This window comes from Macrotis lagotis, chromosome 7 (assembly GCF_037893015.1).
Source record: "Macrotis lagotis isolate mMagLag1 chromosome 7, bilby.v1.9.chrom.fasta, whole genome shotgun sequence".
Taxonomy (NCBI): Eukaryota; Metazoa; Chordata; class Mammalia; order Peramelemorphia; family Peramelidae; genus Macrotis; species Macrotis lagotis.
In genome coordinates, this window is record NC_133664.1 from 21,306,436 (window position 1) to 21,324,256 (window position 17,821).

Below are 17,821 nucleotides of genomic sequence, written 5' to 3' on the forward strand. Positions count from 1 at the left end.
GGTTTTTACAAGGCAATGGAGTTAAGTGGCTTACCCAAGGTCACATTGCTAGGTAATATTAAGTGCTGGAGGTCAATTTTGAACTCCTGACTCCAGGGCAGGTGCTCAGTCCCCGGTGCCACCTAGCTGCCCCTTAACAAAAGACCTGGCTTCATAAAAGCTGGAACATAATAGAAGCTTAATAAATATTTGTAGACTGTTTCCTTGGATGGTAAATTCCTCCTGTTTCTTACACCCCCCCCCACCCTCACCCTTTGTCTTTCTGTTGGAACTTATCTCTTCTCCAGAGATGAGATAAACAGTCTGGAGGTCAGAGTAGATCATATCCCCTGGACTGAGAGGCACTTTAATGACTATTTGGACATGAGGCCAGAGGCCAGAAGGCAGAATCTACTGAGTCCTTCCTCCACCCCTTGCCCCTGGGTTTGCCCAGAGGCTATTTCTCTGGGGCTGTTTTCTCCTCAGTCAGGCAACTGGGCATCCACCAAGGCTTCAATCCCACCACCCCACCCCTCCTCACATTCTTGAGGAATAATTCTAGTGCCAACATGAATCCATTTTGGAACAGACAGTTTTATTCTCATACAGAAAGGGGAATGTTAATAGATTCATTACAATCAATTGAGAGAATAGTTTGCCAGCCCCATTGGGACTTTATAGGGGTTGCTTATGAATCATGTGGCATTTCACCTCTAGGGAGGACAGCCTGGAGGTGCCAACCCAGCTCTCTCCTTCTCATCTTCTCTCTCTTTTTGGGTAACACTCTCCCTCTTGGTCAATCTGTTTCTGTCTCAACTGCTTTGGTAACCAATATCCCACAGCTCTGGTGCCCAGAAAGAGGATCATACTAGCTGACTTTTGAGATTTCACAAAGCCTTGTTCAAAAGGAAAGAAGATGGAAACAGGAGCAGCTAGGTGGCAAAGTGGTTAGAGACTGGTGCTGAAGTCAGGAGAGCCTGAGTTCAAATCCAACCTCGGATGCTTGTCACGTACTAGCTGGGTGACCCTGGGTGAGTCACTTAACCCTGAATCTCTTGCCAAAAAAAAAAAGGAAGAAGAAGATGCAAGCAAGAGGTTGTCCCATCCAGAGCATCAGCTCATGACTTACAGCCTCCCCTCACTCACCCTCCAGACCTCAGAGTCATCCTCAAATGTCTAGAAGAAATCAAAGGGGAGGTAGAGTCTCTTTAGAAAATCCTTAAAATTCCAGCTCAAAGCAGCCAGAGGATAATTGTGTTTGCCCTGGTTTGGATGAGGTATATTATGAAGGGAGAGAAGGTTAGCCTCCCCTAGTTGTAGGTAGAAGAGGTCATATGGCCTTTACAACATACATACAGTTAGAATATCATCATTGTAGGCAGAAACTAAAATAACTCCATGTTGTCCCAAATTCCTCTAGCTTGTGCCTGGTCCTAATTGGATTGCAGGCTCCACCCCTTCCCCACTACCATCGTCACCACCTTCCTTACCTCTGAAACAGCAAGGACAACCCTATCTATCACCTTTCTGGTGAGGAGCCCCAACCTACCCTACTAACCACCAGAAATAGGCCTTGTCCAATTCTAAAGTTACCCCACACTCAATTTACTTTCTGCTTAATCTGAAACCCACACAAGTTTTGTCCTTGTGTTTCTTCAGGGAGTCTCCGCCTGTGTACGTGGGACTCTTCTGTGTTGTCAGATGTAAATAAACCCTCATTGCTTTCTAAATATTTAGGTATTGGGTTTGAGTTCTGGTTTTAAGGTTCAGGTTCTGCTTCTGGTTTGTGGTGGCAAAGGCAATTTACCCAGACCATCTACTCTGTAGCATATCACTATGTCTTATAAGAAATATAGTTAAACTAGAAAGACAAACATGGAGCTAAAATCAGGAGCTGGACAGATTGACCACTATAACCAGAAAGGACATGGATCAATGTTGGAAGGGATGTGGGAAATCTGGGACACTAATACATTGTTGGTGGAGCTGTGAACTCATCCAGCCTTTCTGGAAAGTAATTTGGAAGTATGCCCAAAGGGCAATAAAAATGTGCATACCATTTGATCCAGCAATAAATATCACTATTGAGTCTATTTCCTGAAGAGATGATGAAAAAGGGTAAAAACATCACTTGTACAAAAAATATTCATAGCATCCTTGTTTGTGGAGGCAAAGAATTGGAAATCAAGTAAATGTCCTTCAATTGGGGGATGGCTGAACAAGTTGTGGTAGAAGTACATTATAGAACACTATTAATCTGTTAGAAATCGGGAAGTATGGGAATTCAGAGAAGCCTGGAAAGACTTGTATGAACTGATGCTGAGTGAGATGAGCAGAACCAGAAGAACACTGTACACCATAATAGTAACTTTGGGGTCCCCTTTTCAAGTCATTCTCCTCCCCCTTCAGTTTTTCCTTTGCTGAAGAGGGTCTCTTCCCCCAGCATCCCCCTTGAAAAAATAATGAACAGATTTAACCAAACTGAGGTCATAGAAGGACAATAACTTTGAAATGTTAATACAATGACTGGTGTCTGAGAAGCCCAGCATTATCTTTATCTACATGCATGACTCTAAGTGTGGTTACATGAACAAGCTAAAACCTTCACTACCTTCTGACAGCTGTGTTGTCCAGAGGAGAAAGAGATGACCCTGGGGTTCTCAAAGGCTCTACCAGGGAGCAATAAAGTGACTTTCCCATATTTGCTCATGATGACATCCCTCCAATGATGCAGGTTACACCCCCCCCATAATGCCATTTATGGAGGCAGGGGGAGGGGTATCCATCATCAGACTTTGAAGCCTGGCCTTTCCTGATAGCAAGGTAAGCCCCTTCCCCACTACTTCCCCCAAGCACACTCTCTTGAAAAAAAGCCATCTTGTGGGGCGGCTAGGTGGCACAGTGGATACAGCACTGACTCTGGAATCAGGAGGACCTAAGTTCAGATCCGACCTCAGATACTTAATAATTGCCTAGCTGTGTGACCTTGGGTATGTCATTTAACCCCATTGTCTTAAACAAAAAAAGAAAAAGAAAAGGAAAAAGCCATCTTTTAAAATAATCATGTTGATCATACAATATTGATAATAGAATACATTTTCAGAGGCCTTTGAGGTTTACAAAGCACATCCCCATCTGCCCTGGGAGGTAGATGGTAAAGAATTGTCTCCATTTTACAGATTAAAAATCTTGAGTTCAGGGGCGGCTAGGTGGCGCAGTGGATAAAGCACCGGCCCTGGAGTCAGGAGGACCTGGGTTCAAATCCGACCTCAGACACTTAATAATGACCTAGCTGTGTGGCCTTGGGCAAGCCACTTAACCCCATTTGCCTTGAAAAAAAAAATCCTAAAAAGAAAAAAAATCTTGAGTTCCAGAGAGGTTAGGCAAGTGGTCCATGGTTTCACAGCTGGGCAGTCTTCTAACCCCAAGACCCATGCCGGCTCTCCACCACCTCCCTCATGCCCCCATCTGAGGTGTTTAAGAAGAGAGGTGATAACCCCTTATTGAGGAAGTGAATGAGGGCAAATCACTATGGAAACTTATTCCAAAATTCCCTGATCCCATGGCTCTGTTTTCAAAAACGACCAGGATTCCTATCAGCCTTGTGATCTTGGGAAAGTCACTTCAACCTCCTTGGGTCTCAGTTTCCTCATCTACAAAAATTAAAGAGGTTGCATTGAATGACCTCCAGCTCTGTATCTGGGACCCTTGTCTCTCAGACTATAGGCTGCCATCATAGACCACCCCTCACAATGTCCATGGCTCATGGGTTTGCTAAGCACCAGATGGCGCTATTACCCCAGGAAAATGAGGGAGGAGGTGCCAGAACCTAATAGCTAATTGTTTCTACTTATTCGTGGACTGCCATGGATTTTTAAAATCTGATAAATAACATCTTTTATCCATCATCAAAAAACAAGAAATGTTTTGTTGAGGCTACATAGCTATTTCTGATATCTTCAAATGGGAGGCTACACGTTTTAGTGGAGAGAAAGGATCTGGTTGGAAGATCCATCTCATTAGCTTGTATGTTCATAAGTGTACCTTGAACCCTTCATAGCTTCCATTTATTCAACTGCAAAATAGGGGTGATACATTTCTCAATTTTTCTCTAAAAAAAGCATTTTTTAAACCTGAACCTACTTGAAAAATGAGCAGTAATTACTTCTATTACCTTTGAAACTGGCCCAGCCCTCCTAGGATGAACCCAGTGAAGATGATTCAAAAGAGAAAGAAGTGCAAAGGGGATTCTCACATCTTTGAATCCTAGGGTGGAGAGATTAGGAACAATAATGATAAATAGTAATAATCGAAGCTAGCATTTATATGGCATATTAGGTTTACAAATATTAGGTCATTTCTGGAAAGACTTCCATGCACAGATGCTGAGTGAAGTGAGCAGAACCAGGAGAACCTTCTAGATAACAATAGCAACACTGTATTATCCAAGGTAGTCTTGGCTTTTCTTAGCAAGATAGTGAGTAAAGAGAAGTAAGAGAAGATGCCATCCACAGCCAGAGAAAGCACTATGGAGTCTGAATGAAAGCGAACTATTTAAACATCTTTATAATTTATTTTTTGCTTTGACCTTTTTTTAATTTTTTTTATTTATTTATTTTTTAGTTTTTGCAAGGCAACGGGATTAAGTGGCTTGCCCAAGGCCACACAGCTAGGTCATTATTAAGTGTCTGAGACTGGATTTGAACCCAGGTACTCCTGGCTCCAGGGCCGGTGCTTTATCCACTGCGCCACCTAGCCACCCTTGACCTTTCTTCTGTTCTGATTCTTCCTACACAAAATTCTAATATAGATGTATATTTACCATGATTATATCATATTGCTTATTGTCTTGGGGAGGAGGGAGGGAGAAAAATTTAGACCCCAAATCTTACCAAAACAAATGTTGAAGATGATCTTTATGTGTAATTGGAGAAAAATACTATCATTATAAAAATAAAATACAATTATTTAAATATATTTTAAATAAGTATAAAAATAAATACTATCATTATAATCTTTAAAAAAGAATAATATTGGATCATTTAGTTACCACAACACTGAGAATTAGGTGCTATTATCATTCCAGTTTTCCAGAGGAGGAGACTGAGGCAGATAGAGGTGAAGTGATTTGCTCAGGATCCTGAAGCCACTAAGTCTCTGAGGAGGATTTGAACTCAGGTCTTCTGGATTCTAATCCCAGCACTGCACCACCTATTAGCCTCTAGTTTACAAAGGGATTAAGAAGATAAATTGTCCAGGGAGATATATCTATAATAAAAATAAAAAGCAAACAAACCTCTACCTCAAAAGAAGCTCCCTAGATTCGCAGGAGAATGTGTGAAGGTTCAAAACTGCCTTCTAGTTTTGTCTTGGTGTGCCTATTACTTAGCAAGGACCCTTGATAAACGTTTGATGAATGTGTTTGATTCATTAGAATGGAGAGGTCCATTTGTTGGACTTCTGAGTCTGTTTTGGCCCAGGCTCCTTTCCATCTGAGGTTGGCTCAATGCCCTCACAGAATTCATTTCAAGAAACCTTTATTAAGTATGTGCGGGTGTGCCAGGCTGCTCGGTCCTGGAGACCCACAGACAATAACAAAATCATTCCCTATTCTCAACAGATTCTCATTTCACCAGGAGGATCAGGAAGGGGATACAGAAGTCATCTAGTTCCATCCCTTCGCTTTACAGATGAGGAAACCGAAGTTTATAGAAATAAGTGACTTGTCTGCAAGAGTGCCACAGGTGGTTGTTTAGCCTCAGTAGTGGCTTCGACATTTTCTGTGGAATTTTCTTGGCAAAAACACTAGAGTGGTTTGTGTTTTACTTCCCCAGTGTGGCCCCATTTTATAGATGAGGAACTGAGACAAATAGGGGTTAAGTGACTTGCTCAGAATCACAGGGCTAGTAAGTGTCTGAGGCCAGATTTAAATTTCCCCCAAACCTGATGCTCTCCCCACTGTGCCAGATTGCTGCCCCCACTCACACAGGTACAAAGGCTAATCAGAATTTGAAATTATCTAAGGAGGTTTTCAGAGTCCCAAGTCTAGCCTGTTCTACTGGAGTGGGCAATCCTATACAGAGGACTGAGGTGAGCCTCTTAGGAGGGAAGAACCAAGGGAATCCTGGGTGGCTTCCCACTTCAAGGCACTGGTGGCAAGCCTTAAACAAAGCCTAGGGCACAACAATGATGAAGGGAGGCCAGAGATGGCACGGTGAGTTTAGGCAGCAGAGTTAGGACATACTTTTCCTTCCAGTCTATGTCCTCTCAGAGGAAAACAGTGCGGCTTTCCTTCCTTCCTTCCTTCCTTCCTTCCTTCCTTCCTTCCTTCCTTCCTTCCTTCCTTCCTTTCTTTTCTTTCTTTTTCACAGCTAGGTAATTATTAAGTGTCTGAGGCCACATTTGAACTCGGGTCCTCCTGACTCCAGGGCCGGTTCTCTATTCACTGTGCCACATAGCTGCCCCTCTGACTTGGGTTCTTATCCTGTCTCTGACCTTGACCTCCCTGGGCCTCAGTTTCCTCATCTGTGAAATGATATAGTTGGACTAAATGGATTTTCAGGTCTCTTCCAGCTCTAAAGCTAGGATCCCAAAATGAAGACACTTTACATTCCTAGACTTCAGTTTCCTCATATGTAAAGTGAAGGGGTTGGAATCAATGACTTCTAAATCTTCTAAGACCTGAGAACCCATTGTCCTTTGTATGAAAATGGTGACAACAAGCGGTGAAGATTGAGAGCTTTCTGACTGGAGGCATTTTAAGGTGAGAAGTTCTAGGTCTTGTTCGTCCTCCTCTCCTCTTCCTCCTCCTTCTTTGAGCCTTCTTTCCTTCTCCTCTTCCTCTCTTCCTCCTCCTGTAATACAGTGCCTGAGCAGCCCGGGAGGGGCACCCCTATCTAAGATTAAGAGCTCTCTCCACTGGTCAAGTGCTTATTGGCTTAAGTTTTCATGGATTTTTGTTTCAAACCTGCCCTTTTGACTTTACTTGTGAAAATTCTCAATGAATCATTGAAATAGATAAATTTTATTTATTTAAGGCAATGGGGTTAAGTGACTTGTCCAAAGTCACACAGCTAAGTAATTATTTAAGTGTCTGAGGCCAAATTTGAACTCAGGTCCTCTTGACTCCAGGGTCAGTGCTCTACCCACTGCGCCACCTAGCTGCCCCCCCCTTTTAGAATTTTCTAATCCAACTCCCTTACTTTACTGAGATGGGGTAAATGATTGGTCATCAGAATCAGTAGCAAGATTTCCAAACCCAAAGTCAGGACTCTTTCCACTCACTGTTTGAGGTTCCAAGTTGACTTAGAGTCTATTAATTTGGTTTTAAAATTTATTTTGACAGTTACCCTTCAAAAGAATTCAAGTCTTTGACATCCTATGTATTCTCCTTTCTGCATTTAAAGAGCATGTTTGTAGGAGTTGGTAGGCCTCACCCTCCAGCAGGCCCATGGCACCCACACCTGAACCCATACCAAGCTCAGAAGAATCCATTTTTGAGATGGACTTAGTGTCTCTTTATCTTCCATATAGTTATCAAGGTAATTAAGTCGGGTGGAAGCAGAGCCCAGTGTTCTCTGGAAGGGAAGTGATAGGTCCTTATAACTTCCCCACTTTTGTAAGGGAAATCACAAAGATGGCCATCTCAATCTCCCAATGAGTCTAATGTAAGGGCAGGCAACAGCAAGGAGAGGGAGCAGAAAAGAGAAGCAGGGTGCTGAATTTAACTTTGGGGATCTGCCTTTTACTACCTCTGTGACCTTGGACAAACTCCTTCACCTCCCTGTGCCTCAGTTTCCTCCTCTGTAAAATAAGGGCCTTGGCCGAGATGATCTTTAAGGTATCACTAACCCTTGAAGTCAGAAGACCGAGAGTGGCAGAGAATGGCAGATCTGCCCAGTCAGACAGCTAGGCATCAGAGTCTCAGATAATAGTTGTGTGAACCAGGCACCTTTGTTTGCCTCAATCTCTTCAATTGCACAATGACGATAATAACGCCATACAGGGTTATTGTGAGGATTAAGTGAAGTATCAGTTGAGTGTTTGACAAATGCCCAACGCTCGGCTGTCTTTGCCAAGAAAACCCAAAATGGGGTCAGGAGGCGTTGGACAAGACAGAGCCGCAACAGCGGTGTTTAATAAATACTTGTCCCTTCCCCCGCGTACAGGCTCTGTAACTTCACCTTAACCTTGATGACTCTCAGTCTCAAAGCAGAGATAATAAGATTCGCATTATTCCTACTTCAACATGTCAGGGAATAGGTTATTATTTCTTCCCGCTTCTCTCCAGAAGCCTCAGCCTGCACAGGATGGACTAATGAAAAGCTAATGAAATGGAGACCCTGGTGACTTAAATTATCAATGAAGCTGGGAGCCATCAGCCAAATGAAATGAGTGACCCCATAGGCTAATGTAGACATTAACCACTCAAATTGGCTTCCCGGCTCTAGTTCTCAGAATAGCGTGTGAAGTGACCAGTTCCAAGAAAACCACGAGCTATGTCCGCTGGCTGCCACATTAGAGAGGAGTCTGGGAGTTTCTACCTCTTTCAGGGGAAATGAAGGGCAAACTCCAGTGGTCCTGGGGCTCAACCAAGTCAAGTTGATTTTGTCAGAACTGAGGCAGAAATGTTTTCAGCTATCCCAACATTTAAATCCTAAGGAATGGAACAAAAGGAAACCTGGGCGTCCCAGGGCAAAAACCAGCTACTCTTTCTTCCTGGTCTTGTCCTCCCCCCAAGTAGGCGGACTAGGCTGTGAATGCTCTCCTGCCTGCTCACTCTCAGACTCTGTCCCTTCCCTTTGGCAGTGCTCCCCAAGGAGAAGCTGACAGTTACAGAGGATGCTAGAAGAAGTGATTTCGACATTCTACACACACACACACACACACACACACACACACACACACACACACACACACACACACACACACACACACACACACACACACACACACACACACACACACACACACACACATCCTCTTGGACAGATGAGCCTTCTTCATCATTAGAAAACTACTTAGGGAAAGATGACAAAGTTTGTCCCCTTTTTTTGCCTCCAAGACTTTTCAGGAATATATTAAGAAGGGGGGGGTGAGAAGCAAACTTTTTATTAGAGCTATAAAATCCTCGAAGAATTCATTGGAATTTCTTGGTTTGTTCAGACCGTAAGAAACAGAACTGTACTGGTCTACTTTTTAACTCAAGGACAGACTCAGAGCTATAACTAAAGAGAGGTAATGGGGACTTTGCCCAGGGCTTCCGAATTTAAAGGGTGCTAACAGTTTTTACACTCCTTTAGCAGGAAAGCAACAGCTAAGTTTAGGACCTGATTAGTTAAAATAGGGAGCTTCCAGATGGTGCATTTATTATCCCAGAGTCCTTTTTCTTCACCTCCAACTTCTATCCCACTTAATTTATCTTCAAGAGTTGATTGATAGCACCGGCCCTGGAGTCAGGAGGACCTGAGTTCAAGTCAGGCCTCAGACACTTAATAGTGACCTAGCTGTGTGGCCTTGGGCAAGCCACATAGCCCCACTGCCTTGCAAAAAAATAAAATAAAATAAATTAAAAGAGTTGATTGATATAATTACCTAGCTATGTGACTTGAGCAAGTCACTTAACCCTATTGTCTTGCAAAAACAAAAAAAATGATTGAAAAGAGAATTTTATTCTATTTGACTTAACCCTGCTTTTGTGAAGCAGGCTCTGCATATCAAGATTGCTAGTTATGATTTCAGTTGGGTTGGGTAGACTGTCATCCGTTTTTTTTTTTTTAGGTTTTTGTAAGGCAAACAGGGTTAAGTGGCTTGCCCAAGGCCACACAGCTAGGTCATTATTAAGTGTCTGAGACTGGATTTGAACCCAGGTACTCCTGACTCCAGGGCTGATGCTTTATCCACTACACCACCTAGCCACCCCTGTCATCCATTTTCAAAGAAGACAAAGAACATCATAGGAAGATGTCTTGACTTGCCCATGGATTGGATTTAAATGAAGCAGAATCATCAGCCTCATTCTCTGTTCCTGAATCATTGAAGTCCAGTGGCAGGACAGAAGTCAGAATGAGTGGTAATGATCTGAGATGCAGTGGATGACCTTGGCATCTTTCATGTCTAACCAAGTTCTAAGCACGCCACAGGACCTGCTTCAGCCATCTCCATAAGTCATCGGAATAAATTGTTCTCGTTGCCCATTCCACAGGGGAAATCTTCATGTCCTTGGGGTAGACATCCCCATGACTCACTGATGGGTTTGTGGCCTATCACTTACCTTCAAAGTGATTTAGCTCATCTGCAGAAGATGGTTAATGGGGTATAGCCACTGAGCATTCAATAGCTTCTTGGGGTTATAGATGAGAGTCAGATCAATCACGTGGATACCAAAGGTAGATGGGCAGCCCTTAAAAGGGTTCAACAAGTCTTCATACCAGAGGTGCTAGTCCTCCCTTACTACTCCATACACTCCAAGATCCCCAAGTCAGTGGCTCCCATGGTAAAATGACGGGAACTCTAGACTTTGAATCTAATGATTCAAGTTCAACTCTTGGTGGGGACCTCACTTATAACTTCAGTTATCACATGGCAGCATGTGTGTGTGTGTGTCCTTCTTCTGACAAAATGATCCCTGCCTTAGGACCCACTAGAATCAGCTTTGCTTTCCTCTTCTCCAGGATGCAAACAGGTCTTTGAAATCCCCACAAGGATTTGCCTCCCCAGAGCTGCTGGTGGTAAGAGTTTCCAATGAAACTCAAAAGAATTGTATTTGGAGAATGCTCTGCCTTCAGATCCCTAGGCTTTTCAATCAGTGACCAAATATTTATTAAATTCCTACTATATGCTCACACAGGAAGAATAGCTCTCGCCTTCAGGTACATCATGGTACAGGGGGAATTGTAATATACCTTCTGCTAAAGAAAAGGTGCCTCCAAGAGGCTTATTTTTTCCTCTGCAATTCCTTAAGCTTCCTTCTGTCTTCTGTTTCCTGATTTCAGTCAAGCATTTATTAAACTTGAATGAGAATTTATTGAACACCTAGTACTGGCCTTGGAGTCTGGAGGACAGGAGTTCAAATCCAACCTCAGACTTTTACTAGCAGTGTCACCTTGAGCAAGTCACTTAATTCTTACTGCCTCACAGCCTGGGCTATCTCCAGTCATCCTGATTCCTATCTGGCCACTGAATCCAGATAACCCTGGAGGAGAAAGTGAGGCTGGTGACTTGGCTCAGCCCCCTCACTCAAATCAAATGTATGTGCTTTTCATGAGATCACCTCCTTAATGTTGTGGTCTTCTTCCGGAATGAAGTACAAATAATATTATTATTATTATTACCAGAACTGTGTTAGGCACCAGAATACCAAAAAATGTCCAGTCCTCAAGGGGATGCAACATGGCCTTAGTCTAGTCAAAAAACCATTTCTTAAATGCTCACGATGGTCATTCCTAACAGTAAATACTCAGTAAGTTTAAGAAGGAGGTTTTAACAGATAGGAATGGTAGGAGAGGCCCAGAGTAGGGAAGCATTCTACTTTTAAAGACCACAAACTGGGGCAGCTAGGTGGCACAGGGGATACAGCACTGGCCCTGGAGTCAGGAGGACCTGGAGTTCAAATCTGGCCTCAGACACTTAATACTTATTTATTATTATTATTATTAATACTTATTTAGTCTTGTGACCTTGGGCAAGTCACTTAACCCTATTGCCTTGCAAAAAAATTTTTTTTTAATTAAAAATAAAAACCACGAATTGTGTTGCCTTGAAAACTCCAATGAAGAAAAAGCCAATACTGTCATTTCCTGTTTCAGCTTCAAGTACTGACAAGAGCAGCCTGTTCTCCCTTGGAAACAGGCAGGAAAACAAGATAGATACAAAGCTTTAAGAAAAAAGAAGGGGAGTGAAGTCACCCTAGAAAAGATAGCATTCCCTTCAGTCTTTGTCATCTCTACTGTTGATTCATGGTTCCAAAAATGACTTATGAAGAGTGCTGAAGACCAAAATCTCACATCTCCATCCTTTCATCCTATTTCAGGAGCAGTTCATCTATTTTAAAATATGGTATAGTGGTTAGAGTACCAGGCCTGGAGTCAGGAATTTCTGAGTTCATATTCAGTTTCAGTTTCTTACTTACTTATATGTTCTTGAACAGGTCATTTTACCCTGTTTCCCTCAGTTTCCTCATCTGTAAAATGAACTGGAGAAAGAAATGGCAAACCACCCTAGTATCTCTGACAGAAAAACTCTAAATGGAGTCAATAAAGAGTCAGGCCCAATTGAACACCAAATAGAGTCAGGGAGATCTGATTGTAGGCCTGGCTTGTACACATTCTTGCCATGTAAATATGGGAAAATTATTTAATTTCTCAGGATCCTGGCAATTTTTTCTAAAACTTTAACAATAATAGTTTACATTTATTTAGCTCTTCCAAAAAAGTTTACAAATGGCTGTTCATACCTACTTAGCTGAGTTGATCTCCCAGCAACCTTGTGGCAAAAGTGATTCCTATTCCTTGTGGTTAGTTCCCTTATTTAAAAATCTAACTTAATAATTTAATAATAATGTATTTTAAAATCAGTAAACAATCTAGACTTCTCTGAGCCATTTGCTTCACCTTAGCGGAATGTTGTCTGTTCTTAGTTTCTTGAAAGGAGTATCCAAACCACCACACATAGTTGGCATGTGATTGACTGGTTTTCACAGATGTGTAAATTGAGGCTCATTGACTCATGTAACAGATACAAAGTCATAACACTAGTAAGTGACTCAGTCAGGATTTGAACCCAAGACTCTGAATTTTTCAGTACCTTGCAAAGCAGAGTTGGTAAAACTGCCAATTCATATGGTATGATAATGGTACTTATAAGATATTGATAACTTGAAGATATTGATAACTTCAATCAATTTATAATAATACTGTAACTCAGTTACATATTTTTAATTTGTCGTGCATTTACTAAGCATTTTTTATTTTTTTTTATTTATTAAGCACACATGCCAGGTTCTATATGCCAGGATATGCAAATACTTCCTGCCTTAGGGAACATACTTTTTTTTAAGGTTTTTTCTTTCTTTTCTTAAAAAATAATTTTATGGGGGTGGCTAGGTGGTGCAATGGATAGAGCACAGGCCTTGAAGTCAGGAATACCTGGGTTCAAATCCGACCTCAGACACTTAATAATTACTTAGCTGTGTGGCCTTGGGCAAGCCACTTAACCCCATTGCCTTGAAAAATCAAAAATAAATAAATAAATAAATTTATTCTTTTGGGGGGGGGCAGAGCCAAGATGGTGACAAGAGAGCAACATCTCTTAGAAGCTCTCTCATAAAACTTGTAAACTAAGGACTCTAACTAAACTTTCAAGAGACAGAACCCACAAAGGGACCCAGTGAGGCAGTTCTCCTACTCAAGGTAACCTGGAAAAGGACAGAAAGGCTCTGCTCCCCGGGGCTGGAGGGGTGGCCGCCAGAGTGAAAGAACTTCAGCCTCCCAGAGGCAGCCCCAGGGCACTGGGACCCGCGGCTCACAGCAGCGGGGGTGTCTCCTGAGCTGCACCCCGGGGAGCACTGGGCACAAAGTAGGGGAACAGGGGGGACCTCTGCCAGAGCTAGCACGTGGAGCCCAGCCCTCAGGGCACACAGCCAGCAGTGTGGCCGGCACAGTCCAGATCCAGGAACAGAAGCAGGCAGAGCCGGTAAGCAGGAGCCCCCAGGGCATGAGCCCATTGAACCTAGGGAGCAGAGTGAAGAGAGACTGCCGAGCTCTGTCCTCTGCCTCTGGAACAGGACTCTGGGGCTCTGACCACATTCAGATCCTGATGGCAGTCTAGGCCCCCCCATAGAAGAGCAGGGCCCCCCCCCAGCCCTGTGGCAGAGGGGGGCGCTTATGGTCATTCACAGACCAGGAGGGAGGACAGAGCCTCACACACTGAGACCCTTGTGGGAGTGTCCCAAAAGCTCAGGAAGCACCCCAAAACCAGGCTCAGTCTGGGAAAATGAGCAAGCAGAGAAAAAAGAGGAACACCATTGAGAAATATTTTGCATATGAGCCCAAGAAGGATCAAAATACTCAGTCTGAAGATGAGGAAGCACAAGCTCCTGCATCTAAAGACTCCAAGAAAAACAGAAATTGGGCTCAGGCTATGACAGAAATCAAAAAAGACTTTGAAAATCAAATGAGGGAGTTAGAAGAAAAACTGGGAAAAGAAAGGAGAGAGATGCAAGAAAAACATAAAAATGAAATCAGCAGCTTAGTCAAGGAAATCCAAAAAAATGCTGAAGAAAATAGCACGCTAAAAACCAGCTTAGGTCAAATGGATAAAACAGTTCAAAAAGTTATTGAGGAGAAGAATGCTTTAAAAAGCAAAGTGGGCCAGATGGAAAAAGAGATAAGAAAACTCTCTGAGGAGAACAAATCCTTCAGACAAAGAATAGAACTCAGGGAGATTGATGAATTTACGAGAAACCAGGATTCATTACTTCAAAACCAAAAAAAATGAAAAATTAGAAGAAAATGTGAAACATCTCATTGAAAAAACAACTGATATGGAAAACAGACTTAAGAAAGATAATTTAAAAATTATTGGAATACCTGAAAGTCATGATCAGGAAAAGAGCCTTGACATCATTTTCAAAGAATTACTACAGGAAAATTGCTCTGATATTTTAGAAGCAGAGGGCAAAATAGAAATGGAGAGAATCCACTGATTCCCCCCAAGAAAGAGATCCCAAAAAAAACCAACCCCTAGGAATATTATAGCCAAGTTCCAGAACTCCCAAGTCAAAGAGAAAATATTACAAGCAGCTAGAAGGACACAGTTCAAATATCGTGGAGCTGCAGTCAGGATCACACAGGACTTAGCAGCAACTACATTGGAAGCTCGTAGGGCTTGGAATATAATATACCGGAAGGCAAAAGAGCTTAGAATGCAGCCAAGAATGAACTACCCAGCAAGGCTGAATGTCCTCTTCCAGGGAAAAAGATGGACTTTCACTGAACCAGGGGAATTTCACATGTTCCTGTTGGAATGGCCAGAGCTGAACAGAAGGTTTGATCTTCAGATACAGGACTCAGGTGAAGCATGGAGATTGGAGGAGAAGGGGAAAATATGAGGGACTTAATGATGATGAACTGAATGTATTCCTGTATAGAAAAATGACACTGATAATACTCATATGAACCTTCTCAGTTAATAGAGCAGGTAGAGGGAGCTTTTATAGATGAAGCACAGGAGAAAGCTGAATTTGAAGATAAAATATGGTGTAAAAATGGAGTCAATAGAAAAAAGGGAAATGTAATGGGAGAAAGAAAAAGGAGGGGGGGAATAGGCCAAGATATCTCATATAATAAGTTTTTTCTTTATTACAATGAGCTATTGCAATGATATGGAAGGGGGGAGGCAAGGGGGAATGAGGGAATCTTCGCTCTCATAAGAGGTGGCTAGGAGAGGAAACAGCATATATACTCAATGGGGTATAGACATCTGGAGTAAGACGAAGAGAGGGGGGAGCAGGGGGAAGGGGTGGGGATGTGAGTGATGGAGGAGAGGATGGACCATGGGGGGAGAGTGGTCAGATATAACACATTTTCCTTTTTACTTTTAGCAAGGGGCTGGGATTGGAAGGCCTGCCCAGGACCACAGGGCCAGGTGGAGGCTGGGCCTAAGGGGTGGTATGGGGGCTCAGGGCCTCTTGGCCCCAGGACCAGGGATCTGTCTGCTGCACCACTCAGCTACCCTACAGCAGAGTCAGAGTGAAAGGAGAGAGAAAATATAGTACATGGTAGTGGAGAAATACAAAAAGAGGAAGTTGCAATCAGCAATGGCAATGGTGGAAAAATATGGAAGTAACTTTTGTGATGGACTTACCATAAAGAATGTGATCCACCCGCGACAGAGTTGGTGGTGTTGGAACAAAGACTGAAGCACATTTTTTATTATTATTATTTTTGGGGGGGTGCAGGGCAAATTGGGCTGGGCGCCCTGCCTGGAGCCACATAGCAGGGTGATCATTGGGTGTCTGGGGCCGGATTTGGACCCGGGTGCTCCTGGCTCAAGGGCCAATGCTCTGTCCACCACCCAGCCACCCCTACTATTAATACTATTTTATTTTATTTTGGGTCTTTTTTTTTCTTTTTTTGGTTTTTGCAGGGCATTGGGGTTGGGGTGGCTTGCATGTCACACGGCTGGGTGATTGTTGGGTGTATGGGGCCGGATATGGGCTTGGGTGCTCCTGGATCCAGGGCTGGGGCTCCATCCATTGTGCCACCTGGCCATACCTACAATTATTACTATTTTTTTTAATTTTAATTTTTTTCTCTCCCCATTACTTTATCGCTCAAGCGAATCTATATTTTGTGGGGGGCAGGGGTATTCTGTTTACTCTTAAACAAGAATATTTTATTAATGTATAAAAAATAATTTTATTTATTCATTTTTCCAACCATAAGCAAAGATGCTTGTATTCCTTTTTTTGATTTGCATACATTAAAAAAACTTAATAATAGAGTAATTTCCAAGGAAAAGACACTAGCTTCTGAGCTAGATCAGGAAAGGTCCTCTTGTATAAGGAAGCTTTTGAACTGACCTTAAAGAGAAGCAAGGAGTTCCAGAAGAATGGTAGCCATGGGACATGATGGGGCAAAGGAATGGAGATGGGAAATGGCAGGTGGTCTATGACAAGGAGATCAATTTGGCTAGAATAGGAAGTGTGTCAAGGAGAACAATGGATGGGGAATGAAGAATGAGATCATTAATAATGCCTTCCAGTAAAGAATTGGTCTGAACTAGACATGGAAAACTTCAAATAACATCATTATGAATGCAATTGATTGCAGTTTCATAGAGAGGAAATGACTAGTTTCTGATGTACGAGTCATTCCAGAATCATCTACCTCCATGTAGTTAGACCAAACCATCAACTTGTCAGGGCAAAGCTCAAAAGGAATACAAAGTGAGAAGAAAAAACAAAGATATGAAAAATAAAGGGTGCAATTAACTTCATTCCAATCTATTGCAATAAATTATAAAAAATGAAAATGGAATATGGGAGGAAAATGACAATCCAGATGCAGATTAGAATATAGTAATTTCATGCAGAAATTTAACTGATGCTATAAAAATAATGACTAGTATTTATGTAATGAGTCAATGTTTGTAAAGAATTTTACAAATATAAAATCTGATTAGATCCTCACAATACCCTGAAAAGTAGGTGCTATTATCCCTATTTTACAGATGAGGAAACTGAGGGAGACAGAGGTCTTAAGTGATTTGCCCAGAATCTTATAGTTAATAAGTATGTGAGATGACATATGGAGTTCCCTGACTCCAGGCTTTATCTACTGTGCCACTTTGCTGCTTATGACATTTTGAAAAGAAATCTCAATATTATATAATATGTCTCTAGAGATCCGACCTTAATGGATAAAGCACCGACCCTGGAGTCAGGAGGACCTGAGTTCAAATCTGGCCTCAGACATTTAATAATTACCTTGCTGTGTGACCTTGGGCAAGTCACTTAACCCCATTGCCTTGCAAAAACTATATATAAAAAAAGACTGAATTGTAAAGGAAGAGCTCAGTTGTTTTGGTAGAAGGAGTTCCTCATTGAGAAAGAAAGAAAGAAAGAAAGAAAGAAAGAAAGAAAGAAAGAAAGAAAGAAAGAAAGAAAGAAAGAAAGGAAGGAAGGAAGGAAGGAAGGAAGGAAGGAAGGAAGGAAGGAAGGAAGGAAGGAAGGAAGGAAGGAAGGAAGGAAGGAAGGAAGGAAGGAAGGAAGGAAGGAAGGAAGAAAAGGAAAGGATGGAGGAGGGAGAAAAAGAGGAAGGAAGGGAGAAGATAAAAAAAA

At 42.3% G+C, this 17,821-nt stretch overlaps 1 pseudogene; it reads left to right on the top strand.

Moving 5' to 3' along the window:
* Nucleotides 1–1,256: 1,256 nt before the first annotated feature.
* Nucleotides 1,257–1,376, top strand: LOC141494609 (U6atac minor spliceosomal RNA; annotated as a pseudogene).
* Nucleotides 1,377–17,821: the final 16,445 nt, after the last annotated feature.